The sequence below is a fragment of the Dasypus novemcinctus genome, chromosome 14 (genome assembly GCF_030445035.2).
Source record: "Dasypus novemcinctus isolate mDasNov1 chromosome 14, mDasNov1.1.hap2, whole genome shotgun sequence".
NCBI lineage: Eukaryota > Metazoa > Chordata > Mammalia > Cingulata > Dasypodidae > Dasypus > Dasypus novemcinctus.
Window position 1 is genome coordinate 20,652,129 of NC_080686.1, and position 27,426 is coordinate 20,679,554.

A 27,426-nucleotide genomic window follows, 5' to 3' on the forward strand; every position below is an offset into this window, starting at 1 on the left:
TATATACATATATATTTATTTCTCTCCTCTTCCCTTCCCCCCAGGTTTTCTGCTCTCTGTGTTCATTCGCTGTGTGTTCTTCTGTGACCACTGTATCCTTATCAGTGACACCAGGAATCTGTGTTTCTTTTTGTTGCGTCATCTTGTTGTGTCACCTCTCTGTGTGTGCGGCACCATTCCTGGGCAGGCTGCACTTTTCTTTCGCGCTGGGCAGCTCTCCTTACGGGGTGCACTCCTTGCGCGTGGGGCCTCCCCTGTGCGGGGACACCCCTGCATGGCACGGAACTCCTTGCACACATCAGCACTGTGCATGGGCCAGCACCACACCGGTCAAGGAGGCCCGGGGTTTGAACCACAGACCTCCCATGTGGTAGACAGACGCCCTATCCATTGGGCCAAGTCCGCTTCCCTCCTTGCTTTATTTTTAACTTATGTAAGTGAAGCCATGGTAGTTAGTAAATATTTCAAGAGGTATTTTCTTGTCAAGCAGTAATAGAAGAATTCTGTCTTTATACAGTTGATACTTGTTTTAGTAAATGAGTGCTCGCTCATGAAACTTGAGAAGTTTTCTTGGGTTATTTAACGTGCCTAATGAATATTGAGATTTAGGGTTTTTAAAAATAGCTTCTCTGTGTAGGAGGTTAGTGTGCTTGGCGACCAATTTTGAGAATTTTGGGGAAAAAAATTGGTTTTAATGTCAAAGTAGGACTTAATTTAAACTTTGGGTTCTTTTTTTTTTTTTAACTCAAGACTATCTCAGCTTCCCTTGAACAATTATTAGCCTAAAAGCTTTAATGGATTTGTATTCCCTGGCTTGCGTGCTGATGAAATACTGGCTTAGTAATCTTTAAACCCAAACCTGAAACTTGAGGGCGTTTAAAACATAGTTCAGGATAATCGAAAATAAGTAGGCAGTGAATCGTTTAGCTAACAGTGTTTTGTAGTAGTTTTTCTCTTTGTGCCTTTCAGAAGCACCTGCAAACTCTTTTCAGGAAAATCGTGTGTTTGTATTTTGCCAATAAAAGCGGAAGCACTGATTATTCTTTTTTTTTTTTTAAAGATTTATTTATTTATTTAATTTCCCCCTCTCCCCCGGTTGTCTGTTCTCTGTGTCCATTTGCTGTGTCTTCTTTGTCCACTTCTGTTGTTGTCAGTGGCACAGGAATCTGTGTTTCTTTTTTTGTTGCGTCACCTTGTTGTGTCAGCTCTTCGTGTGGGTGGCGCCATTCCTGGGCAGGCTGCACTTTCTTTTGCGGTGGGCGGCTCTCCTTACCGGGCGCACTGCTTGAGCGTGGGGCTCCCCTACGCGGGGAACACCCCTGCGTGGCACGGCACTCCTTGGCGCGCATCAGCACTGCGCATGGGCCAGCTCCACACGGGTCAAGGAGGCCCGGGGTTTGAACCGCGGGCCTCCCACGTGGTAGACGGACGCCCTAACCACTGGGCCAAGTCCGTTTCCCAGCACTGATTATTCTTGAATGCAGGTTTTGTACGGTTATTTGGGGGGTGCTGAATAATTTTTATTTCAAAAGGAATATTACCGTTTATCTCACCATTGTCCTTCTCAGAGCTCCGTACCTTGTGAATCCCCCAACCCCCTTCCCCTGCAGCGAAGGGTGTGTCCCCAGGCCCCCAGCCTCCTTCCCTCTCTTGCCTCCCCTTTGTGGGTGCCCTGCCTTGGTCTCCACGTGGTCGCCCTCACCCTCCCTGTTCCGCCTCTGCCCCCGGCTTGGTCTCTTTCTCGTACTTTCTCTGGGCTCTTGGTCCTGATTTATCAGCCAGGGATGTTTTCCTTCTCTTTCCTGACTGTCTTCCCTGCGTCTTTCCAGGTCTGAGAGTCACTCCCTTCTGCCTGCTTCTCGGGATTCATTTCCCATAACCTGAAGCATCCGCAGGCTCTGGCCTCAGCCCTTTGCCTGTCCTTCACCTGGAAATGCCACAGCCACATCTGCTTTCTGCTTGTCTTCACTACGATCATTTCTGCACTTTCACCACGAGATCAACTTTATCGATATTCCACTCCAAACTCAGATTCAGGGATGTCGTGAACCGATCTCCTGATCTTCCCACTAAACCAGCTTTGTCTCTTGACTTTTCTCCAGCAAGAGCCCTGAGCTTCCAGATCCAAAGGAGCCAGCCCTCCAAACCACTGGCCATTCACTCCAGTGGAAGTTTTCCTTTTTGACTCTTGCATATTTGCCCTTTTCCTTCCATTGTCCCCATCTTCTAGTTAAGCCCCATCTTCTCTGGTTATGTGGTATTCTCTGTCCCTGGGGTTCCCTTTTCAGTCTGCCCTGTACTTTGCCTATAGGGTTTCTTTATAAAATACTGTGCTCATGTTGCTGTCACGCTTAGAAACCTTGCATTGCCACTCATAGCCTATGAAGATACAGGGTGCAGTTAATAGGCCAGCTTTCACCTCCCTGTGTTGTCAAAAGCAGGCACCACTGTTGCCCCCTAGGAATTCTTCTCAGTACATCGGTTGACTTGAGATCCTAAATGCTCTTTGCAAACCCTGATCTTTACCTTTTTTGCTCAGGCTGTACTCCTATCCTTACTTATAGTGCAAATACCCCCTCTTACTTACTATCATAACGACAATATGTGTTTCTTAAACACATACTCCAAGGTGTGCTCTAAGCCAAAGTTGGTACGGAAGGTAAGTTTTTTCCTCAAAATATGGTCCGAGTGATTGGTAACTGTGTTACATAACAGACTCTTCAGGTGAGAACTTTATCCCTATTTTAATATCTTTCCATCCTTATAATTAATCAAAGGGAATGTCTTAGCTTATGCCGTCAAAAGAAAAAGAACACACACAACAGAACAACAAAAAGACACTCTGTTCCAGGCAAAATGCTAAGCACAGGCCATACATATACATATGACATAGACATATACATATACATACGTACATGTATATGTAAATGTATGTATATTATTTAATCTCTACAATGATAGAATGTAGCTTCCATTATATTTCTAATCTTGAACCGTTGTTCTACCTGTGCCCAATTCTAGCACTCAAATGAGAATTAAATGATGCAGCACATAACAGGTGCTTAGCACAGTGCCAGGCCCCTCATGTACCCTTGTTGTCATTGTCACTTTTATTATCCCATTTGGCAGATGAGGATACTGAGCTGGGGATATGTGGGTCACCCTGATGATAAGTGGTGACGCTGGGGTTCAGCACTGGACGTGTGATGGTGGAATTCCAAGTCCTCAGTGCTGTGGCTGGGGCTCCCTAAGTCTGCCTTTCAGCCAAACTGGTTCCAAAAGCAAGGTCTTTCTTTGATCCTTATGGGTGGATTGTCTGCAGTTGTTTAGACCTTCGTTTTCACTTGGAGTTAAATGGCCACTCATTAGTAACTACCTGAATTAAATACAGTTTGGTGTTCATAAGCTTTTTGAAAATGCCCCATGAGTAACCCACATGAGTTCTCTAGTCTGATTTCCTGTGTCTTCCATGCTGTGTCCTTCTGCTGAGCATCTGGGTGGCAGTGCTGCCAGGTAGGGGGTGCCTTTTGCTTTGGGGGGGCAGAACCTGTTGGCAAGACATCAGCTTGGGGTCTCGAGTTGACCATGGATTTATGTTTCTGCTACTCAGTATCTGGCAAAGTTCCAAAGCTCCTCTGTCCTTTATGTGGTGAGACGTGGTAAGATGAGCCATCGTCAGAAAAATTGGAGCGCCTCTGTACTTATTCATCATGTGCCTCCTTGAAAGACAAAACTCCCTCGAATGTATGGCACGTATTGTTTTAACATCGCTCAATTAGTTTTGAATTTTCAGTGATGGTTTCTTCTTGTTTTCTATTATGACTGAACTTTTCACCTGTTTATCAGCCACGTCTCTCCAGCTGATATATAAATGCCTAGAAGTCAGGGGTCATGTATTGTTGATTTTACTGCATTTAGTCCACCATTAATGAAGTGCCTCTTATTTCTAAGCACTCAATTTTGCATCTCTGGGTTTGTCTAACACCCAGCAGATGTTAAATAACTGATGACTGATTTTAAGCGATTTCTTTTAGGAATAATTTTCAGTGATGGAATTTGAAAATAGCTGGGTGAAAAGTCACAGCTCATTCTATTGAAAATAAATGCAGAAATGACAAGTATTACCTTGGGGACATTCCTCAAGGAAAATGATTGTAAGTAGTGGGAATTAAGATGGTCCCTTCCTTCCAGCAGGGCTGATACGACACTGTGTGTGTGTATCTGTGTTTTCCTAAACTTCTTTTAATCACTATTCCAAAGAATACAGTTGTTGTCATTTTCCATGGCTGGGTCAGGAACCAAAGGTTTGATGTGTTTGATTTAGATCCATAACTGTCACCTGCTATACTCCGTTTCTGGGAAGTCAGTTTAGTTTTAATGTTACTTTCTGTTTGAGAATTTTTAGAAGTTAGTGAAGAAAATAGTGTTCCTTCCCATGGATGGGCAAGCTTTTGCGCTCCTCACACTGTTTTATTATAGAGGTGGAAACTTAATGGTGAGAGAATAAAACTGTCAATGCCCTTCCATATTTAAGTAGGCCACAATGGATAGAAATTGAAATGCTAGATTCTTTTTAAAAACATAATTGGTCCTGGTCCTCAGGCACAAAACAAATGTCAGAACTGCTCTTAAGTAAGATGTTTGTAATAGTCTTGGATGAGTGGATGGATGGATGGATGGATGGATGGATGGATGAGATATATACACTTTCTTAAGTGACTGCTTACCACTATCACTCCAAACATAATTCCCAGGCTGTGCAGCATCTTACACATGACACAGACCACTGATACTGTACAAATTGAAATGGTTTCAATTCTTAATAATTTTTTTTTTTGTGGTAGAGGATAAGTATATGAAGAGCAGGTAGTGTCTTATTTATCTCTTGCTAGTGCCTAGCAGAAAACTAGCACAGAATAGAAATGTTGCAAGTATCTAAATCATAACAGCAGGTTGCTTATAAAGACAAAATGAGATGCCAACTATTTATATTTCAGTAGTTAATGCTTTCTCTTAAGAAAAGCAGAGGGCAAAACATCCTCTAATATTTATTTTTTCTTATAATAATCTGGGGATGGCATATTTTTATTAGTATTCCCAGGAATTATTCAGTAAGCACTTATGATGACCCTGGATGTAGTAGGTAATCAGTTAACAGTCCGATGAATAAAAGGTCAGCACTTTTCCTAATACACATTGTGGGAACCTAAATAAATTGTATCATTAATGTTGCTATTATTGACATTTCAACGTTAATAAAATATCATGGAAGGGCTGATTCCTCCTTTAACATTTCTGAGAAAAAAATGCTTATGCATGATGATCTCTAAAACAACCAATCTTAAAAGAGATTTGTGTGTTTTGCTTGTTGCTGGATTTCATGGTTTTATCAGAAGGACAAAGATTTCCTCAGAGACCTCTCATACTTTCTTTTTTATTTTTTGGCTGCATGTTCCTCCCAGGACAGTTGCCAATATCATGAGATACTTTTAGAGTAATTATTTTTCTGATGATGGACAGACAACTGGGCTTAGAGGAAAGTTTATTCGTTTTCTTTTGCCTTATAACACATTTCCACAGACAACACCCTTTGCTTAGCTCATAGTTCTGTAGGTCAACAGGTGTGGCTCCACCGGCCTTCAGGTGAGGGTTGCACACTGAAGGAGTTGGTCAGGCCACATTCTCTTTTGAGGTTGTGTGGACAGATTCATTTCTGGGCTCACTCAGGTTGTTGGCAGAATTTAGTTCCTTATGGTTGTAGGACTGAGGTGCCCGTTTCCTGCCCATGTCAGCCAAAGGTTGTCTTCAGATCCTGGAAGTTCCTTGCAGTTGTTTACCATGGAGCTTTCTACCTGCCCTCTCACAGGCTCCCTCACCACAGGGCGGCCAGCAGTGGGATCCTTCCTCAAATCACCCTCAGGCTTTGAATCTCTTTTCATTTCTTTTCCTTGACCAGCAGCGAAAACTCTGCTTTTAAAGGGCTCCCGTGGTTAGGCTAGGCCCATCTGGACTATCCTCTATCTTGAGATCAACTGTGACATATATTATACAAACGGATCAGTAAATTCCGTGATAATTGTTCTCCTGGGGTTTAGGCAGGGCATGTGTGTCAGGGAGTGGGAATTCTTGGGGGCCATCTGAGAAGTCTGCCTCCACAGAAAGTTCACTCATGATGTGTGGGAAATGCCAGATTTTTGCCTCAGTGCTTATAATCTTTTACTTTTGAGATGCTAAAGATGGTGCTTTATGGACTTCCTTCTTTCCTAATGTGTTATTTCTTTTTTTTTTAAATTAATTAATTAATTTTTCTCCCATTCTCCCCCACCCCCGCCAGTTGTCTGTTCTCTGTGTCTATTTGCTGCATGTTCGTCTTTGTCCGCTTCTGTTGTTGTCAGCATCATGGGAATCTGTGTTTCTCTTTGTTGCGTCATCTTGTTGTGTCAGCTCTCCGTGTGGGCGGCGCCATTCCTGGGCAGGCTGCACTTTCTTTCACGCTGGGTGGCTTTCCTTACGGGCGCACTCCTTGCACGTGGGGCTCCCGTACGTGGGGGACACCCCTGTATGGCAGGGCACTCCTTGTGTGCATCAGCACTGTGCGTGGGCCAGCTCATCGCATGGGTCAAGGAGGCCCAGGGTTTGCACCACGGACCTCCCATGTGGTAGACGGATGCCCTATCCACTGGTCCAGGTCTGCTTCTCTGTGACAGAGGAGCACTGGTGTCCTTTGCCTATGGATATGTCATTAATTTGCAATCTGCATGGCTTAGGGTTTGATATTTGTTATTTTCACTCCTTGATCCGTATTCTTCCAGCCAGTCACCTTTGGGCCAGTGGTGGCAAGACGATGACCGGAATTAAATGTAGAATTGATGTAGAAGCCCAGCTGACCTGGGTACAGTCTATGACCTTGACACACTGGGCCACAGGAGGCTGCGCTAAGTTCGTGAGCCCGAGAAGTGACTTGTCAGAAATCACTGTTGTGGAAAAGCAGCACGGAGGATGGGCGATGCTTGGGATAAAGCCAGAAGCCAAAACCAGCAGGGACTTCCGAAGTGAGTACTCCGTCATCAGCGGCAAGATGGATTAGAAAAGTTATTGTGCTCCCTGAATTACATGTGTAGTTGTAATGCCAATAAAATTTAAAAGGGGGTGGGGCAGCTTACATAAGATAAAAGAGAAAACAGGGCTGCTTTTTAGGCATCTGTGGTCACTGGGGTCGCCTGAGGTCACTCTCAGGGAGACCGGGTGTGTATGGTCTCAGGGTGCACGGCACCTTGAGGTGACACCATCAATTTGTTCTGAAACTGGCCATTGAATTGAGGTTTCTGAGTATTGTTTTAAGTGCGCATGCATTTGTTTTCTTTATCACCTAAAAAAAAAAAAAAAGTTGCTAACCAGAGCCATATGGGTAAAATGGATACCACATGTGCGTCGTACATGGAGCTGTATTTCACGTTTATCGCATTTGGCCCTGCCTTCTCCCCTGCCTCTTGCAAAAAGCAACATTCCTTTAAATGAGATGGATAACGGAACTGTAACATTTATTGCCCGTCGTGAGAGGATGTTCGTTGCTTCTGGAAACCATGCTTTTCTCTTTGTTTGAATCACTGACCTAATCGCATACTTGTGGTTTTCTTGGAGTCCGTTTTCAAAGGGAGTTTTGGCTTGTACTTCCTATTCCTTCCACTGTTTGAAGAGTTTTTAAGATTAAAAATAAAACAGAAATCATCTGTGAGCCTGGGAACCGGACAGTGAACACATCTGTTTTCACATAAGTATAAATTACTGGTTTTACAGATATTCGATGGGGAGTTCTCACCACATAGTTGGCTGAAATTTTCCATATTTAAAATGGAACTTAATGAAAATAAAACGATATCACTTTGTCGCCATGGGAAGAGTGAGTAAACAAGCTCTGAGGCAGTGCAACTGCAGTAGACAGAGGTCAAAGAAACCTGCAGCTTGAAAGTCGGGACTGAAAATGTTGTGATCCAGATGTTTTTAAAGCAACGTCTATGTAATGAATCATTTATCCCTGCACCAAATAATTACTGATAACCCGCCCTGAGGTGTGGGTTCTGTTCTTTTATAGATTCTTTTATAGGACCTATTAAAAGTTTTGATTACTTTATTTCAGTGATTGTATATTATAAGCTTCTGTTCCATTTTTAACTGGACTGTTTTTTTTTTTTTTAGTATTCCTCTCTGAAATTTCAGCTTACCTAAACAGTTTTTCATGCTGTGTTCAATACAGAGTGCTATAGAGTAACCTCCAGTGGCTAGGGGCTGATGAGAGTGAGGCCAAATATGAAAAACCCTTTGCCACCTCCTGACAGGGAGATTCCAGCACCTACCAAGGGCAGCCAGCACCCAGAAGAACCGGGTACTTCTTCCTGAAGGCAAGCAGATGTCTGAATCTAAAGTTTTCTTTCAACCCAACTGAACATGAGCAACCCGAGTATTTATATGCCTCACTCTAAGCCCTAATTTCCCTTCTGCAGAACAGGTTCACAGTCCGTGTGGTTTCTCAAAATGGGATTTTCAGATGATCCATTGCCAGTTGGTGCCATTTGCCGTTACATCAACAAGACAAATATATGCACAAGACTAGGATGGCAGACTCTATGGACTGAGCAGGCAGGAAAAGATTGAGGCCAGAAGAGTTCAGAGGGGGTGAGCAACTAGAGCCTGGACCGCTGCGTCATCTACCTTAACAGTACGAGCCCTTGGACCAGGCGTGTTTGTAGCTCGAAGCTTGTCTGATGGTAGAGGGTGTGGAGAGAGGACCTCAGACACGGCAGGCCCACGGACATAACTCTTTTTGCAGAAATAATCCCTTTCGTTTGTAAATTCCATTTTCAGGCTTCACTACCTATTTATGCACGTTTCTTAAACGGAAGACCACAATGATTTCACAGCACTTTCTCAGACCACCCGTCTCTTTTTCCATTCTTCTACCTATTGTTAGATGTGCTACTTCATCACTGCTATTTGATTGCTGGAGACAGTAGGTAATTTCTCAAAATAAGCACTTTTTTTTTTCCTTACTAAAGAACCACACAAACGAGGATATAGAGTCTTTGGAAACTGAGACTGTTATTCTCTACTCTCTTGTTCCAGAAAGGATTCCCAAGTGGCGAACTCAGTGTTCGAGTTTCAGGTAGTTCCCCAGTCCGCGGGGTCACCACTGGGAGAGTGGCAGTGGGGTTGCTGTGTACAGTCTGATTCGCAGCGTTTGAAGTCCAGACTAACTACCCGCTTGCCGTAACGTGAGGTTTGGCCCAGAACCGACCAGCAGGTGTATCTTGAGTCACCTTCATTTGAATACCTCTCTGTACCTCTCTATAGCATCTTGTTTTGGGTTTTGATTATCTGGGGTTTTTGTTTTGTTTTCACTTGGGGATATGCTCCCTTGTGGCATTTAAATAGCTGCCCTCCCTGATTTAAAAATTATGTTTTAATTAAATTTCCTTAAAACTGTAAGACAAATTCTTTCATCGTATGCAGGAAGGGTACATCAGGCTTTGCTATGCCTCCCTTGCTGTTTTGTGTGGATTCCAAAGCACAGCATTTTCAGGGACTTTTTTGAAGTTGAGTGAAATGAATCAGTTGTGCTCATAAGTGACGGAAGTGCTTTCGTTTTGTTTTACTTGTTAAGTTGCATTTGGCCTGTTGAGAACTGTTGTCAGGCAAATAAAGCATCCTCTTGTAAGGAGAACACTTTATATAGTCATCCGGACTCACACATAAGCTGTTCAATTTCCAGCTTTCATCAGCGTTAACACCTGTTAAGGCAAAAAAAGGATAAACGTCTTCAAGTCTCATGTTTCATGATAAAAAAAAATACTACCTTTCAGAACCTCAAGATGAAAATGCCCCACATTTAACATTATACAATTGGAACAAAGGTTGCTTCTTTATAATTTTTTCTTGCTCTAAAGGATCAGTTTCTGATATGTGTTAGAGACCTCATTCCAACCGATGCTTCAGTCTAGCCCAGATCATGAGTTTGGTCAACTATCTTCTCAGGCCAGTTGTGGCTCCTGCTTGTTGTTTTTTCTAATAAAGTTTTATTGGAACACAGCCATGATCATTCCTTTATGTAGCGACTGTGGTTGGTTTCACGCTTCCACAGCAGAGTCGAGAAGTTCTGACAGAGACTGTGTAGGCTACAAAACCTAAAATATTTTGCTGTCTAGCCTTTTACAGATATTTTTTAAACTCAAAAATTTGGTTCATAAAATAATTTTGGAGTAATCGATATTCTAAGTCTTTTAAGTTTATCAGGATGCATCCATGTAGAGAATAGCAAGTGGTTTAAATACATAAAATTTGTGTTGTTTAGCTTTCTAGTACCACTTCAGTTTCCACAGGCTACCAAACTTATTTTACTTAATCATAATATGAGAAATATAAAATAAAAGGCATCAACTCAGACTAAAAGAGAATACTGACATTTCTGGGTAAACCAAGGTATCAGGAGCATTTTCACAGAGCTTGGGAACATTTCAGACTAAAGTCTTCAGGCGAGCGTAATTCACAAGCCTGCGGAGGTCTTCCATGTAAGTCGCCCAAGATGACATGTTTATGGACCGAAGTTGAACTTGAATTTGCTTTGACTAGAACCTAATGAGAATTTAGTTTGCACAGATTTGTGTATGTGTGTGTTTGTGAAGATTTCAAGTTGTTCCCTCCCTCCCCATAGGTAAATTAAATTTTTATCCAAATGCATAATTTATTTGAACTGCTGTTCAGTCAGTTTTCTGTTGCTGTGGGTTGTTAACCAGTATCCCAGATCTGGTAACAGATTCTCTTTCCCAGCCCCACCTTGGTGTGATTTCAGGGTATGGCCAGACCGTCTGGGATCCAGCCTCTTCTGTGCTTGTGGCCGCCCAAAGCGAAGAAGCTTCCGTTTGCAGTACTACAGGTCTGCTTGCAGTGCCTTTTTAGAGCTGGTAAATGAGAGTTGCAGAGGGATTGTGTTAAATGCTACAAAATCTAATTACGGCTTGATTTACAGAGGCATTTACACCCAGCCTGCGGAGAGCTCCCAGCCAGGAAAACAAGACTCAGGCAGGCCCCCTGCTGCCAGGCAGGTCCTTCTGCTGCCCAGAGGAGGCCCCTGGGCTGCTCTCTCTGCCGGCTCCCTTGGGGTCAAGCTCCTTGGCAGAAATGCTGGGCCAGCTGCTGGGCCAGCTCCCAGTCCGCTCTCTTCCTGCAGGTAACTTCCTGGGTGGCCCACAGGTGCATCAGCCTCAGGAGTCGCACGTACACACATACACACACGTGCCACGTTCAGGCAGCCGAGCTCCACGTTTTTGGTAAAGCTGCTTATGTCTCTATTCCCTGGACATCAAGAGATTGGGCTGCTGCTGTTGGTTTTTTTTTCCTTTCTCCTTTTCACTTTTCTTGTTTCTTGTATACCTGTGAGCCGACCTTGGAGACTCCAGTTCTCCCAAGCTGCCTGTTTCAAATCGAGGCCCCCTTTCGGGGCCCTCCCTTCTCCTCCCCAGTCATCTTCCTAAGCCTCCGGGAAAGCCTGGATGCTGGGAATGGAGAGCGCCGCGGCCTCCCGGTTCAAAGCCCGGACCTTGGGGTGGCACTGCCAGGCGGCCTCCCAGAATCTGCCGTGAGCCTTGGGGAGCAGCCCCTCAGGCCCCTTCCTCAGCCCCCCGGGGGGGTGATGGCTGTGGCCATTCCTTAGGATTGCTGCAAGGATTAAATGCTAGTTGTGTTTTAGTATCGGGCCATGCGCTGAGAAAGTCATAAAAGGTCGCTGCTGGTCTGCCAGGAGTGGTTGGAAGAGCCCCCGTATATGTGCTCTGCTGTTTTCATCTCTCTCATGCCTGCCCATTTGAATTGTCTTATTTAGACTCATTGGAAACAGTTTGCCCAGTGGGGAGGGGTATGCTAGCACCGAAAGTTTTTAGAATAGTCTGTATATGGTTTTATTATTGCCCTTTAAATTCTCTACAGACAGTACACTCCCCTGTTCCCTGCAGGGGTAGGGGTGCACCTTCTACCTCCCTTCCCCTTTCCTAGCTATGAAATAGCTATTGTACAGCTATTTTTATTTAAGAGGGAAACCGAAGCTTAAAGAAATAGAGTATTTTAACCTAAATGCATATAGGTGGTAAAGAACAGAACAGGGATGCAAACCCAAGACTGTTTTCAAATCCACCTTGGACCTCAAGATGCTTCACCGTGAGTTTATTTCTGAGAGTCAATAAGAATCAGGCAAGAAAAAAAAGGGCAATTGTATATATCACATGCATGTAAGATATATATTAAATTCTTCCGGAAAATTGCAGTGATAATTACAAATGTGAAACAAAAGAAAAATTGGTCAAGTAAAGGCTGAGAGGCAAAAATATTAGTTGAAAACTTAGAGACGTACTTTAAATGGGCATTCCCAGGGGTTAACTGGTTAAAATAGGATTTCAGAGTCTTGCAGATAAGAAAAATCATGCTCGGATCCTTATAAGTAATATCAATAGAAAAGCAAAATATGATGTTCAGATGAGTAAACTATACCTGTCATAAATTCATATTGAAGTGAGTCATTTTTTCCTTAGATATATATGACATAAAGGAAGTCGAAATGTTTAGTTGAATTTAAAATGGAAATAATTGTATTGGGGTGTTATATCAGTAACGAAGCTTGGAAAATGTTGTAATAATATTTTACTGGTAATATTTTATTCAATATGGGTATTTTGAGGCAAAATTTACAGATTTGTAAATGTGCAGTTTGATAAGTTTTGGCAAATACATATGCTTATACAGCCACCCTAATCAAAATACATAGAACCTCTCCGTCACCCGAGCAGGTTCTTCATGCTCCTTACCCATTCCCATGCTGGTGTGTGGATCAGGAGCGCATTCCTTCTCTTGGTGAATGGTATTCCATTGGATGCATTGTAACGATTGGTTTAACTCTTCTCCTGTTACTGGGTATTTGGATTGTTTTCCAGTTGGGCATTTTGAACAAAGCTGCTATAAACATTGTTGTATAATCCTTTTGTAGGCATGTTTTCATTTATCTTGGATAATACCCATGAGTAGAATTGCTGCGCCATAAGATAAAGTTCAAAGAAACTGTCAAACCTTTCCCACGTAGCAATGTGTGAGTTCTAGTTGTGCATGTCCATGTCACTGTTTGGTATTGTCTTTTTCATTTCAGTGATTTGGGTGGGCCCTTTTGTAGTTTGATTTGTATTTTCTTGATGACTAATCATGTTGAGTGCTTTTTCATGTGTGCATGGGTTATTTGTGTATCTTCTTTAGTGATGTGTGTGAGTCCATTACCCTTTTAAAAAATCAGTTGTTTGTCTTTTCGTTATTGGTTTGCAGGCATTCTTTGTTTTTTTCCAATTAAAAGACTTTGATCAGAATGTGCATTGCAAATATTTTCTTCCAATTGGTGACTTGCTTTTTCCTTTGCTTAACAGTGCCATTAGAGCAGAAGTTTGGATCTTTTTAAAGACGAATCTAGCAATTCTTTTACTGTCAGTATTTTTTTGTGAGTGTAGGAAATTTTCCTATCCTGAGGTTGCAAAAATATTCTTCTGTGTTTTCTCTGGAAGCTTTGTAGTTTAGTTTTTCTTTTATAGCTGTGCTCTATCTTGTAGGAGACTTGAACCCTGCCACCCTACTCTAACACCATCTTCCCGGAAGTCTGGCTGTCATCTCTTTTACATGTTAGAGTGATCATGGTGGGAGGTGGGGGGTCAAGGTTTATTTTTCCAGAAGAACATCTAATTGTTTCATCATCATGTGTTGAAATTTTTTTCCTCTTGACTTGTCTTAGTGCTGTTACATACGGGGTCTCTTTGTTGCTTCTTCGATCAGTGTGTTTATTCCTGTTACTACAAGCTTAGCCATCTTCTGAGATGAGAAGACTGTTTTATCAGTGGGAACACAGATGACCTACTGCTCTAGAGTCAAATGATTCCTCACAACTGGTTCACATTTCCACAAAAGGCATAACATTGCTGATACAGTATACTGACATGGAATTTTGCAGGTGGAATGTGTTATGCAGTTGGATGCCTTCTGTTTGTTCAGATATGAAAATCTGGTACAATGCATTCCACTTCACTGGGCGATTTAGATCAGAGAGTAATGCTGAGAAGAAATATGTATGAAGGCATGAGTGAGCACAGACGACAGAGCTGCCCCAAACTAGTGCATGGAAAAGGAAGATAGATGAGCAGAAATTCCCATTAATTTGGCACAACTGAGGACAACTAGTGTTGTAAATAACAGTGCTTTAGTATTGGCTTTGTGTTTTATCTTGCACTCAATGGAGGCTGCTTTTTTTCCTGTAAAATATATCCTCTTCCCAAAGTCACACAGCATATAGTATGTTTTGGAAGAACAGAAACTTAAGTTGCTTTGCACAAAAGAAAACTGTCAGAGAAGAGATCATGTGTCAGTTCCATTTAAGTGAGGGATTAAAAAGTGATTGTAAATCTAAGGAGAGCTCCTTCTCTGTCCTCCCTCACAGAGAGGCTCTTGCAGGCTGCGATCTGAGGAAGGGGCTTCCACCCATCTGGGTAGAGCTGGGCTTCCCTCCCCTAGTGGGTCTCAAGGGTGAGAGTTGGCATGTGGGCTCCACCCACCATCAATGGTGAAAGCCTGTGATGGCAATGACTGAAAAATGTCAATTCACCCGAGGAGCCAGGGCCCGTGCTCTCCTGCCTACAGAAGCTGATCCATTGTACACAAAAATAACACACACTAAGAACTCTTCCCCTCCCCCCCCCCCCAGTGTATCATACCTCCTGACACTCACTCCCATCACGATTCAAGTTGTTTCTGCTCCTTAAACAATAAAAATGTGAAGGGCCTGCTTGCCCTTTAGGGGAAAATGGTTAAAGCTATAACAGCTTCTTTGGTCTCTAAAATGTGCAAATCACCATGACAATATCAGGTGGGCAGTTTCCTTTGCCGCCCTCTGGACCCCTGTCATGCGTTTTCATTCATTAGGTACTTGGGGCCATTTATTCCCATTACAGACCATTTCTGTGGCATTAATTTTAAAAGCCTTTTATAAAATTTAATACACAAACCACTTGTGTAGGCTAGACTCAAACCTGATGATAAAATGCATTCATCATTGGCTATTCCGTGAAAGAGGAATTAAGCTCCCCTCTTCACCGGAAAACCTGCCTGCCGTGGAGTTAAAATAGCTTCTCCCAAGTGGAAGCATTGACTTGGCAAAGATCAAAACAGCCATTCAAGAGGAATGTAATCTGATACTTAAAATGTAAATTAGCTTGTAATCTGACTTTGAAAATAAAGTAAAGAGAAACCCAGGAAAGTTTCCTTAAGGTTAGTGTCCTTCAAATCACTTCCAGTTTCAAAAGCTAATAGTATACACATGATAAAAATCATACAACAATGAAAAACTTATCTTCCTCACGTGCTTGTGCTCACTGATAGGCTGATACCATGCTTAGAAAAAATACTTTACATAGAACCACTCTGCAAAAATGACTTCCAAATATCACAAGACTTACAAACTGTTCCAGTAGCATTTTGATGATTTTTCCCCCTTGTATGTCCATAAAATAGAAATCATCAACCCAAGAAACACTCTTAAGTGACACTGATTTTCTTCTTTATCTGGAAATGATTCAGTTGTTCATATTTTCAAAGGGTTCTTTCTCTTCCAATAACATCTTCCTCGTTCTTGAAGGGCACATATTTCTTTGGTTGCTGTGAAAATAACTGGGTGGTAAGTGTTCCAGGAGAATACACACCTGAAATGAAAAGAAATCCCATAACTATCGTCACTGCCTTTAATAGTCTAACTTGATGAAGCCGTGTTTCTTTGCTGTGAAAGAAGAATATGGAAAAGATCTCTACATATTGAATGAAAATACCAAAAGGAGAAATATAGGGAATCTCGATACAGAAAACTAGTCACAATTTATGAAAAACTTCACATTCTAAAAAGAAACTGGGGCATGATTGTTTTCTGTAGGAAAAAAAAAAAAGTCCTGGCTTTACAGGTAATTACACACTAAACAGTATAAATGGAATAAAGTGCACTTTGCTTCAAGGCAAATTTCTGTTAAATCCCAATTGCCCATTAATTTTGATTGCGTAACTTAAAAAATTGGGCCCTAGGTATAATAAAATTGCCTTTGAAGTGTACACATATAAATGGAAATAGCTTTCTGACAAAGCCATTATCTATTAATGATACTGAGCTATGATTCACAAGATTTTTTTTTTAAACTTTGTAATAAAAATAGTCGGTATAGGCAGACACACTGAAATCTTCTGCTTTCTTTACCTTATTAAACTCGATTCCCACGATAGTAGGAACAATCCCCGCAGCTTCAGAAGCTTGCCAAGGTTCCAGGCAGTCTCAAGTCATGCTAATATTACTAACTTTCTATTCAAAGTAATTAGTTTCCATTTTCCCCATCACTTAAACTTCCCAGCTTCTTTCCAGACATTTTGAAACTGGCCTGTCTTCCAAGTATATAAGAATCTCTTCAGATAAAAGGAGAGAATTGTCCCAATAACGAAAGAAGGAAATAGCTGAGCCTCACTCAGCAGTGGGCACTTGCACTGGCATTACTTGCCAGCAGAGGCCGGTCTGTCAACCGCCTAATGCCTAATAATCATCAGCCCTTATTGTCAAAAACCAAGCCTTGCAATATTTGTTGAACTGAGAAATGCAGGTTGTTGCTTTAAAAAAGAACCTCAGGTATGCAAGGCATGAGTGGCTGTAATTATCTTTTAGGTAAACATTATTTACTAGCTCTGGAAGAGGATGCCCTTAACCAAACAAATATGTAGGTACCAAACATCATTTGTTATGAAATGTATCTGGGGAGCTTCTGAAAGTTTTAGCACAGGGAAAGCTCAAAGGTTAGAGATCTTGAAAAGGGTTGTATCAAAACTTTGGAGGTTAAGTCGTCAATGATACTCCTTGGCAGAAATCACATTACTAGAACAGTATCACTATATCCTTTTTTAAAACTTAAAAAAGAAATCAACACCCAAAATACACAGCATGGTTTTGAAACAGAAGGGAAGCTAATAAGCCCAGGGCAACGTCTGCAACCTAATTCACCTCTCTTATTATCTCTCTGAGTTGAGTTTAATTTTGTTGTGTAGGAACAAGCATGGTATCATTGAAAAGAGGCATGCGTGCCACGAGGACTGGAGTCCCAAGACAAGTCACGGGACCACTCTCCGTCCATCTTCTCACCTCTAAAGTGAAAATAACTGTAAAAAATACCTAATACCTACTTGATGGTGCTCTGGGGAGTTTCAAAGCAGGTGATGTACATGAAATTTCCTTGTAAATTTCCTAGGGGCCACTGGCATTGTCTTATCAGTCTTCTTCACTGGTTTGGATGTCCTTGCAGGTTGCATGGTCTTTGGCAAATGACAGGAGCTAGCTAACTACTAGTTAAGTTTCATTAAGAGGAGGACAATTCATGAGGTCAAGTACCCTAGAAGGTTCTGGCCGTGACAAAGAGAATAGTCGAACATCAGGCTTTGAAACGCCAAAGCAGCATTCCCAATGCGTTACGTGGAATTTCATATTTAATCATCAAGCGAGACACAGATGAGGGTAAAGAACTTGCCTTGCTCACCCAGCTTGTGGGTGTTGGAGCTGGAACCCTGGTCTGATTTCAGCGTGCACCCGCCTGGACCGTGCTCCCTGCCTGGCGAGCGCGCCTGTGTGCTCCCTTCCCAGGAGTCAGTTCTGAGCACTTTGGAGCCCAGCCGTTTTATTCCTGTTTGTGCTCCCCCTGCCTGGCACATTAACAAAAGCACTTAATATTTACTGCATAACACACACAATTCTTTCTGTATTTATTTATGTATATAAATATGTATTTTTGTTTGTTTTTAGCCAAAAGCCTTTACCCATGACACTGAATGACACGTGTGAAGACGGTCCCATTTTATGCAAAAAGTTTAAGGTTCACATATAATGAATTTTTAAATAATTGATGGAGAAAAAGCAGTATGTCCACATGACCAATAAATAGTAGAGATTGTTAGCAAGTCTTCCTAGAGCAAAGCTGTGGTCGTTGCTCCACAGCTATCACCCCCAAAAGGGAGGTGAAATGCAAATCCTCGCCTGTGAGGAATCCAGAGCCACCGGTGGTGCCGTCTGCACCTGCTTCCTGGCGTCTGGCCACCTGGAGGTGCCCTGTTGTCTTAGCTGTGTCGTCTGTCAGGGGCAGCACACGCGCTGGGACAGAGGACAGAATGTCGTGTTCAGGGGAAAATAACGCCACGGGTACCTGAGACAAAATCTCAGAGGAGTCAGAGTTGGTCTTGTGGCCTCTCTCCTTTTGAACCCCCTTCTTTCTCACTGCCTCAGCTGGAAGCTTCTGGAATTGGGACTAGATTTGAGCTTTTCACAGTGAGCCTTTCAGAGTTTGGCACATACAGGAGCTCGATAATCGCTCTTGAATTAATAAATCAATGTCACCTTAATATTCCAGGGTCTAAAATAAACCTCTCTGCTTTGTCCTCAACTTCCATTTCATAAAAGCAGCAAGTCAGGCTGCTGAGAAATCATCTTATTACATATTTAAACTGTTTCTCTACAAGGCCTACATCACTGAGCATTTTAAACCTCCACAGTGGCTTTTGTTGTTGTTCTTAAGAAGAACTTGTGGCCATGCGAATTTTAGTCACTGGGAAGTGTAGGAGGGGGAGATGGACAGGGGATGCTGGGAAGACAGCAAACTTTTTTCTGCACGCTTCAGATTAATTTGCCCTGATGGTCACACCCAGCCCAGTATGAAACACGCATGTCCACATGTTGCAGAGCTGTGCCTGCTGGGGGCTCTGCTGTGTACATGTCATTCGGACCGGTGTGTGCTGATACCACTTGGCACTTAGGCATGTGAGAAGTATACAGGTGGATTCTGCCACCTCATCAGCTGAATAAATCTGTGTTGGGTTTACAGACTTATTGAAATAGATGTGAAAGGAAGATGGGAATTTTCACATGTGCCGTCAAAGATTAAAATAAAAATTCCCTGTAATTAGTGTTTGACTTTGTAGCTAATAAACAGTTAATGAGCTGCTGCTCTCGAGGGCCAGTGAATCCAAAAGGTGCTTTTCTAAGATAGCATGCCTGTTTATGAGTTAGAATAAGATGATTTTAATGAACATTTTTTCCTTAATCTGAGTATTCATTTGGCATGTAAGTGTGCTTCTGTATCAAAAGTTCAAAACTTTCTAGCATCACCGTAAACATTTAGTTTTCTTAGATTTTTAGGGAAGAAAAGGGTCCTTTTCTTTGCGGCTCTCATCTTGCTCTGGTGGGCCTCTGGCTGGTGCTGAGTGCCGTGGTTACCATTCTTCTGGCAAGATCCAGAGCTCACCTTCACCGCTGAGTCTTGTGAATTGTTTGCATGGAATTAGCCTAGTGTAAGTGAAAGCCCTATTTTCTGGTTGGAGGACAAGGACATGGGGAGGTTTGGGAGCCAACAGACCTGGTGGCCTGCTAATGTTGTAGGCATTTGACATTTTTAGGACCCTGGGACAGGAATGTTAAATGGTAGGAGGCCACAGGAAGGGCATGCAAAAATATCAAATATTGAGATTTTGTTTGTACAAATTTTTGGAGGCCTCGTCCCTTCCCTAGGAAATATTTTTTTCACCTTGTGACTTTGTGCTCCCAGGCCTGAGAAGTCAGTTATGGCTAAAGTCTAAGTTAACCAGCTATGCCTGGGCAAATCCCAGGACAGTGCTGACCTACGCCCCGTCTAAGTCCATTTGACCAGCTGCAGGGGCCTGGCGGGCGAGTTGGCGTGACCTACGGTGAGCGGCCAAGATGGTGTAAGAACTCAAACAGTGGGTAGGTGCCCCTGGAAATGGGGAGAGGGGATTCCCAAGCACCATCCACCACCCAGTCATGCCACCCCACCACGCAGGATGGCATGGTTGGCCCAGTCCTGCAGTGGCCCTTCTCGGGGGTGAGGGAGCTACACAGGAACCGTGATTCCTAAACCGAGTCCCTCCTGTCGCTTCAGAGCACCCAGGGCAGCCAATGTGGAAGCAGCTACGAGCCATTCCGAGCCAGCTTCATCTGAAAGCATCCGGAGTGAGCCCTTCTCACCAGCTCCCTACCCCTTGCCTGTCTCCTTGGAGGTCTACCATCTTTCTTAGGCAGTATCAAGAAAAACAAGACATTTGAAGGAAGAAAAAACCCTCTAGGCTTTGAGAGGACGCTATAAGATGCACAACCAGATTACACACTCAGCCCCACAGAGAAGACTCCTGCGGTTAGCTCATGTCACCTGGCAAGATCATTATGCAGGCATCATCTCTTTCTCTGTGGGTGGCTTCCCAGGAGGCCCCAAGACCCGAGCTTGTGTACAAAGGGACATTGGAGACCCAGCCCATTCAGGCGGTGGGGCGGCTTGGAGTACACAGCACAGGGGATGAGTGTGGGCTTGGAAGCAGCTTGAGTGTTGACAGCAGCCTCTTCCAGTCTTTCCCAGCTCAGCCATACTGCAGCCGAATCAGGTGCCTGCATACCAGACGTTTAAAAACAAGCAAAAAGGCCGATGTACTGTAGCTGGTACAAACGGGAGGAAGTAGCACTGCCTGCCTGTAGGCTTCCCCAGCTGTCTGACCCTTGGTGGACAGGACACTTTCAGAGCCCACTCCCCTTGTTCCGGGATGGTTGTGGGTTCAGAGGTGTCATTGAGCTGGCTTGCATGGGGGTGGGAGACCCACTGGTTTGCATCTCTGCCCAATTCCATGTGCAGTGGTATTGTTTGCTAAAGCTGCCAAGATGCAGAAACTGTAAAATGGATTGGCTTTTAAAATAGAGACTGAGAAAAATGTCCAAATCAAGACATTCTGAGGCAGTGCTTTCCTCCAGCTGGCTGCCAGCAGTCCTTAGCTCTTCTGTCGGGTGGCAAGGCACACAGTCATATCTGCTGACCTCTCCCTTCTCCTCCCGGTTTCCTTGCTTTTGGCTTTCCATTTCGATGGCTTTCTTGCCCTCCCCCTTCTGCCTCTCCCTCTCCCCCTCTCCTTCCTTCCTGCTCATCTATTCATCCTGTTCATGAAGGACTCAGTGAGAGGATTGAGACTCACCCTGGGCCATGTCTTACTGACATAACCTAATCAAAAGATCCTACTTACAATAGGCTTACACCCACAGGAATGGATTAGCTTAAGAACACGATTTTCTGGATCCATATAGCTTCAAACCATAACAGGTATCACAATGGTGGCTTGAAATCCTCCCACAGAAGTGCTGCTTATCACTTCCCTCCACAAGCCGGGGGTAAGTCGCCCACCAGCCAACCATTCCTTCCAATCAGCTGGGGTCTGTATGTCTGCCCTGCCCCTGGAAGAGCTGGGGATGTTGGGCTGAGCCTCAGGGCTTCCTCCAGGCCAGTCGTGGTGGCCCAGTTTGTGGTCTGCCCTTGTCTAGATGGAGCTTGGCGGATCATTGAAGGCAAAACACGGTGGCCAGACTCTTCTGACCAGTCCAAAGTTACCTCTGAGCCATTGGTTTAATAATCAAAAGCACCTTTAGGATGTGAACCCTGACTTCTTTTCCAAGGAGGGCAAGATGCATCCTGTGTGGAAATTCTCATGCACAGCCTGCTTGCTTTTCTCTTCTCGATCTCAAGGTTAGAGAATCAGAACGGAACCTTCGGACATCTCTTCAGTGAGGAAGAGGGTGGTTGTGGAACTTGCCTCTCCTCATTGCTCCAGGAAAATGGGAAATGTACGTGTTTTCATTTGTTCTGTAAGGACAGTTGGTGAGGATTAGACTTGGAAGATGAGTCTGTTACTTGAAGGAGAAAGTCACAGAAGGAATCGAGAGTCAGACTTCCCGAAGGCTGGAGCCGAGCCCCCTTCCTTCCTGTCCCACGCTCAGCCGTCTCACCTGTGCCTGCATCCCCTGGCTCCTGCCAGCCCCAGCAGCGGCCTCACTTTCACTCACACTGCACCAGGAGAGCCTTCCTCCAGCCCCTGACCACATTTGCACGTTTTCATAGCTCCCTGAACGTCTTCATGGCCTCTGTTGACCCAAGCGTAACTATTCATTTGGTTAATCACTTAGTATCTGTCTTCCCTCATTAGAATGGAAGTTCCGTGAGGAATCAGAATGCTCCTCTCTTCCTGCAGTATTTCCAACATCCAGCATGAGTCTCTCTACACAGCAGGTGCCAAAAACTCTTCACGGAGTGAATGAATGATTTTGCATAATCAAGAATGAGTCGGCTGAAGTCCGAGGACAGAAAGGATTATTTTAGAGGTTAAGGAAAAAATAGGTTCACAGAACAGAGTGGCAATAGGAAAACAGGCCAATTAAGTGGTACTCAGTGTCCAAAACAAATATTGGTTTTGGACAGGTTGAAAGGTAAGACGTAAGAAAGGACAGTTGCTTCCTTCTTTTAGAAAGTGCCTGTTTAATGTTTTATACAAAGTAGGCATGAAGCAAATTTACCAAACAGCTTTTTCATGCCTCTTTTGAGCTAGCAGCCTGATAAGTAGAGAGAAAGACAGATCTGTTAGATGTTTCCTAGATAAATGCCTAGATGTTTTACTAGTCTGTATACTGGCAGCCTACAGTGAGCTGTGCCTTAGGCCAAAATCACTGAAGCCAATTCCTCGTGGATTTTACCTCCTGATAATGATGATTACGCTTTGATAATTCACATGGATGAATGCTTCACAGTAGCAGATGCAGCAATAATTTTCTTTAGCCGGATTGTCTCCTACATATTTTTCCAATGTTTGTGTGTCTATGTTACTACCCAAGTTTTCCATTCCAAAATTGATGGACCGTGAGTTTCTGTGCTTTTTCTTGAGATTTATGGGCCATGCCATTCCTTTCACAAGTTTATATCCCAAACAATTCGTGGTACACAAAGATCGAAGGATGAGATATCGTTTTGTCGGTATTCCTTTTCCGTGGGTACTAATTAATCCCTGGGAATATTTGGCCCCTTGAAGCAAATCATACTGCCTGGTGAGTGTGTTGGCCTTTTGTAAAGGTTTCCACCTAAAAGCAAAACTACAGAAATGAGAAGTTTGAATTTTATCATTGACTTGGACTTGACTGGTTAACATATCAATTGAGAATTACCAAAAAAAAAAAAAAAGTTCAACTGATTAACTGATTTGATTAGTAGCGGCCCAGGATGGTAACTCTGTAGAATGTATTGAGAAAAAGAAATTACTTTAAGGGAAAATAACATGATTAGAATGTGGGGCTGAAGGTGGCATTTGATTTAGCTGACTTCTTTCCTCTCTCTTTTACCTTTGCCATTTTAGAGTAAATCAAACTTGTCCTCATCACAGACTTTCCCTAACTTATATTTCACAGAAAACACTTTACAGACAGATGTAATAATACATCAAATTGTTAGTGAAACAAAACTAAAAGCTCATTTCCTGAAAGTTCCTTTTAAGATCAGTTCAGTATAGAATCAAAGGACATTATTGGCAAATACGTGTCCAAATTCAAGTAAATGAAATAATTTTCCTTCCACAGTGAGTACCAGGAGTGGTGTTTTGGGATTCATCGAGACTGCCACAGGCTTGTTGTCATTAATTATGTCTAACTGATGTTTCTGCACAAAGCTGTACAACTCAGAGACGTGCTCAGATACTTCTCTTGAGTCATGGGATACTTGAAAAAAAGGAGACGAAGTGATGTCATGAAAAGAGCGCTACTATTAATAATAGATCCCAGTTAGTCCGAACTCCCTCTGTGCCAGGCACTTTGCTAAGTGGCCCCTTTTGTTATCTGAGCCCCAGGGAAGTTCAGTCATTCATCCAAGGTCACACAGAAATTAATGGATCCAGGAGTCAAACCCAGGTGGCCTGGCTGCAGAGTCCATGCTTTTTACTTGAGCATCCCTCTGCCTCTTACAAAGACTTGGCTGCTGGAGCCAGTTTCTTATTTCTTAACTTGTGGCCTTTACGGTGATTTCTAAGCTGCCTTTTCAGTCCCTTGTAGCTCTCAATTATTATTGATCACTGTAATCAAGATTACGCTTTTCCACTGTGGATGACAATTTGCATTGGTATTTCTAACTATTGAAGAGAGATGAATTTGCACTTTATGACAAATAACTGGCCAGTTGCAAATGAGTGAAATAAAAGGACACTTGGATTTTTGAGCTTGACTGCTAATATCTTCGCTGTATGGATTTTGTATTTATTCCTCCATACTGGAATCTGTTAAATTTAAATAAACTGATAGTACTATGCATTGATTTAACACATTTTTTTTTTTGATTGGGGAAAAAAGAACAAGAATGCACTTTAAAGATCACTTACAGTTTACAAAGTGATACATTAATCCTCAAAACGACAGGAAAGTAAGATGCACTTGTCGGTGGGATCTAATTATTAAAATTTCATTTGCTCCTGTGCAAATTTGCCCCCATAGCTGGGTGCTAGCAAACTAGCTATAATTAGATTAGCAGCCTGCTCAACACTGGTCGCAGGCTGTGCCTCATAGAGCATGTGCTGGATTCTTCGGCATGGGCCTTTTCCTCATTGGCTGTTGACGGTGCTGCTCGCCCATCTGATAGGTTTCCACAGTAATCTTTATGCTGCATTAGAGACATAGATACAGAGGTTCTGTACTGTGTTCTTGCAACGGTGGAGGTACTTAGCTGGCAAGGCTGAAGAAAGCACAGAGGAGAAGGCGTTCGTCTTTGTTGTGGGGCATTGCTGGTTAAGGCTGCTGGCTGCGGGAGGTGGTCCGCGGAGGAGTTGCAGTTTATGGTAATTACTCTAAGTCTTTATCTAGCACGGAAACTGCGGCCAGTGCCTGAAATGAAGAGTGTTCATCATGTCATCTGTTTAATTTGATCTGGCTTGTGTTAATAGCCTGTGTACTCCAGCGTTCCCTGCTGAAACAGCGTCCTCCCCGGGATGGCTTGGCAGGTAAACAGCTACGCTGTTCCGGGAGGGATATTGTTTTTACCTGGATGCAAGCGTGCATGTGCTTGGGAGTAATTCTTCGGCTCGTTGCTTTCTGTTTCTGGAAAGCCCGATGTGGCATCGATTTCAGGGGTCTTGGTAGGTGCGCCTCAGGACCCTGCGGACTTTGTTTTGTTGAGTCCTGCCTCTTCTGGATAATGAGCCATCAAGGGGGATTTAGTGAAGCCCTCGCTAATTAGGACAGGGCGGCGACTCTCCTCCTTGCAGGGTCTTAATGAGAGAAGTAATACGCTATTGTTTCTTCCAAGATGTGTGCAGCCTTCATTTTGGATGGCTTTCTTTGTTTCACCTTCTGTAGTTCTCGTTAAGCCTTTTTAATATAGAGAAGTTTAGCATATCCCATTGTGCCAGACATATTTAGAGCTGTATAGAGAGATGTGCCTGAAAGAGAATTTTTGACTCGTGTCTTTGTTTGCCAGGATGTTGCTTTTTGGAGTTGAAATGAAATCTCAGGAAGGTGGGGTTCTTACCAGTTACTTTTGCTGATGTTTGACAGCGTTTTTTATTTATCCTAGTGGTTGCCTGGTTGTTTTCCAAATCAAGTGAGAAATCATTTTAAATTCTATAATAAAGATGGTCCATTCAGAGGGGAACATGCTTTAAAAGGCAAGGCTTATTAGCCTTTAAAACAAACAGATGAAAGGCGAGTGTTGCCTTTCAGTGTACCTTCTCCAGAGTGTGCTGTTTTGCACCAGAAGAGCTCCCTGCTCCCATTTTTTGGTCCTCAAACTTAAAAATTGGTTTCTTTACCATTTTAGACTGTGTAGTCCAGAAACTTGTGCATTGAGTCACCAGAGCTACAGCTGACCAGCTGCCACCTTGCGTCTGGTGTCAGCGAGGGCTCGGCTGGCACCTGAAACCTGTCAGGAATTACTTCCCTGCTCTGGAAAAGTCAAATGTGACAGTTTAAACATTTTGTTAAAATACCTGCTGAGGTTATATATTGATTTTGCGGGAGGTTCAGTATATTCTTTGGTGGAGTGAAACTTAAGAATATTAACTGTGCCTCATTCTCCCACCCCAAAATGCCTTCCTAGTCCATCCCGAGGTGTAAAGAAACCATCTGATGCAATATTTGCTTCAATTAGCAATTTTATAGGAAAAAACGGAAATATAATGAAAGTTTGGTATTTTTTTGGTAATCCGATCTCTCTATGACCTTAAACAGTTGCAGTGTTTTGGGTCTGAGGATTTTGAGGAAATGAGCATGGGAGCTCTCAGTCCACGGAGAGCACACACTTCATATTTTGACACACTTGAGACAGACCACTCGTCGTGGGGATTTCAGAAGAGGGCATGCAGAGCCATGCCTGGGGCCGCGCTCCTGACAGAGTGATTCTGCTCTTCTTCAATGTCCCGAATCTTCTCTTCTGTTTTGTTCTTTCATTCTTGGCCCGGTGTGCTTCCCTACTGCAGCCTTTATGCATATCAACAGTTAGGCTTCTGGGACAGTCATTAGGGCAGAATAAAATTGATGAAATTCCTTAATATTCATATTCTCTCTCTCTGCTTGTCTCTGTTTATCTCTTGAAATACTCACTGAATTACTTTGCTCCTAGAGAATTTCTAAGGAACAGACTGCTTCAAAGGAAAATTGTTTACCTTTTATTTTTAACCCACTGTCAAAGCCTTAAATAAACGTAAACATCCTTTTGTGAGCATAACGCTCATTGAATCGTGGGTAATATAAAGATATAGGAAGTAGTTTTAGGTGATCTGGATTTCAAGGGATGGATCTTAAAGACTTTTCTGTGTCTAGAAGGAACTTAAAATGTAAACTATAAATACAGGTGTATATTATGTAATGCATTGGGACTGTGAGATCACCAAGGATCTTTTAAGATTATACTAAAGGGACATTTGTTATTTATGTTTTGGCAAAGTAACAAAATATGCACTTTTACATTTAGCTGCATCACATCTTAACTTTTTAAAAAAGTATATTCAGGAGAACCTTCTGAGACAAGAAAATAAAAATCAGTTTCTTGGACATGTAAAAATATTGTTTTCCCCTTTCCTCATAATTCTGTGGCAATTTATGAATGACATTTCTGACCAATCAGGTCAATTGGCATGAGCTAGAGTATAAAAATCATAATATTTTATAATTAAAACATTATCTGTAATAAGTGATATTTCCCCCTAGGGGCTTAAAACCACTGAGGGGAAAATGGTAATCAGTTTAAAAACCCAGAGTCATTCCACATAGACTATGATGGACCACCAAGCAACTGGCTGAACGAGGCCTAAAAGCAATTGTGCAGAGCAGGGAGCGACGGGCAGTACGTGCTGTTGGACTCAAGAGTGCCGAGTAGTTCTACTGGTGGCTGCTGGTTCGCTTGGGCATCTGTGACCCCAGAGGAATGGAGAGAGCTCGACCCTTGGCAATGGATATCCATTTCATCGTTGACCTTCGTAAAGCTGCCTGAATTAGCAAAA

General features: G+C 42.9%; 1 protein-coding gene across 6 annotated transcripts in view; it reads left to right on the forward strand.

The window, feature by feature from the left end:
- The window catches only part of FAM110B (family with sequence similarity 110 member B), a 168,378-nt gene that overhangs the window by 64,051 nt on the left and 76,901 nt on the right, over positions 1-27,426 (forward strand). Inside the window, exon 1 of one of the 6 annotated variants that reach the window (XM_058275551.2) lies at positions 24,478-24,768. The exons of 2 other annotated variants lie outside the window; for them this stretch is intronic. The gene's annotated coding sequence lies outside the window, so the exon portion shown is untranslated. Of the gene's footprint in view, positions 1-24,477; positions 24,931-27,426 lie in introns of those variants that run through there. 3 more of the 6 variants (XM_004484342.4, XM_004484343.5, XM_004484341.5) reach the window with 3 other exon arrangements.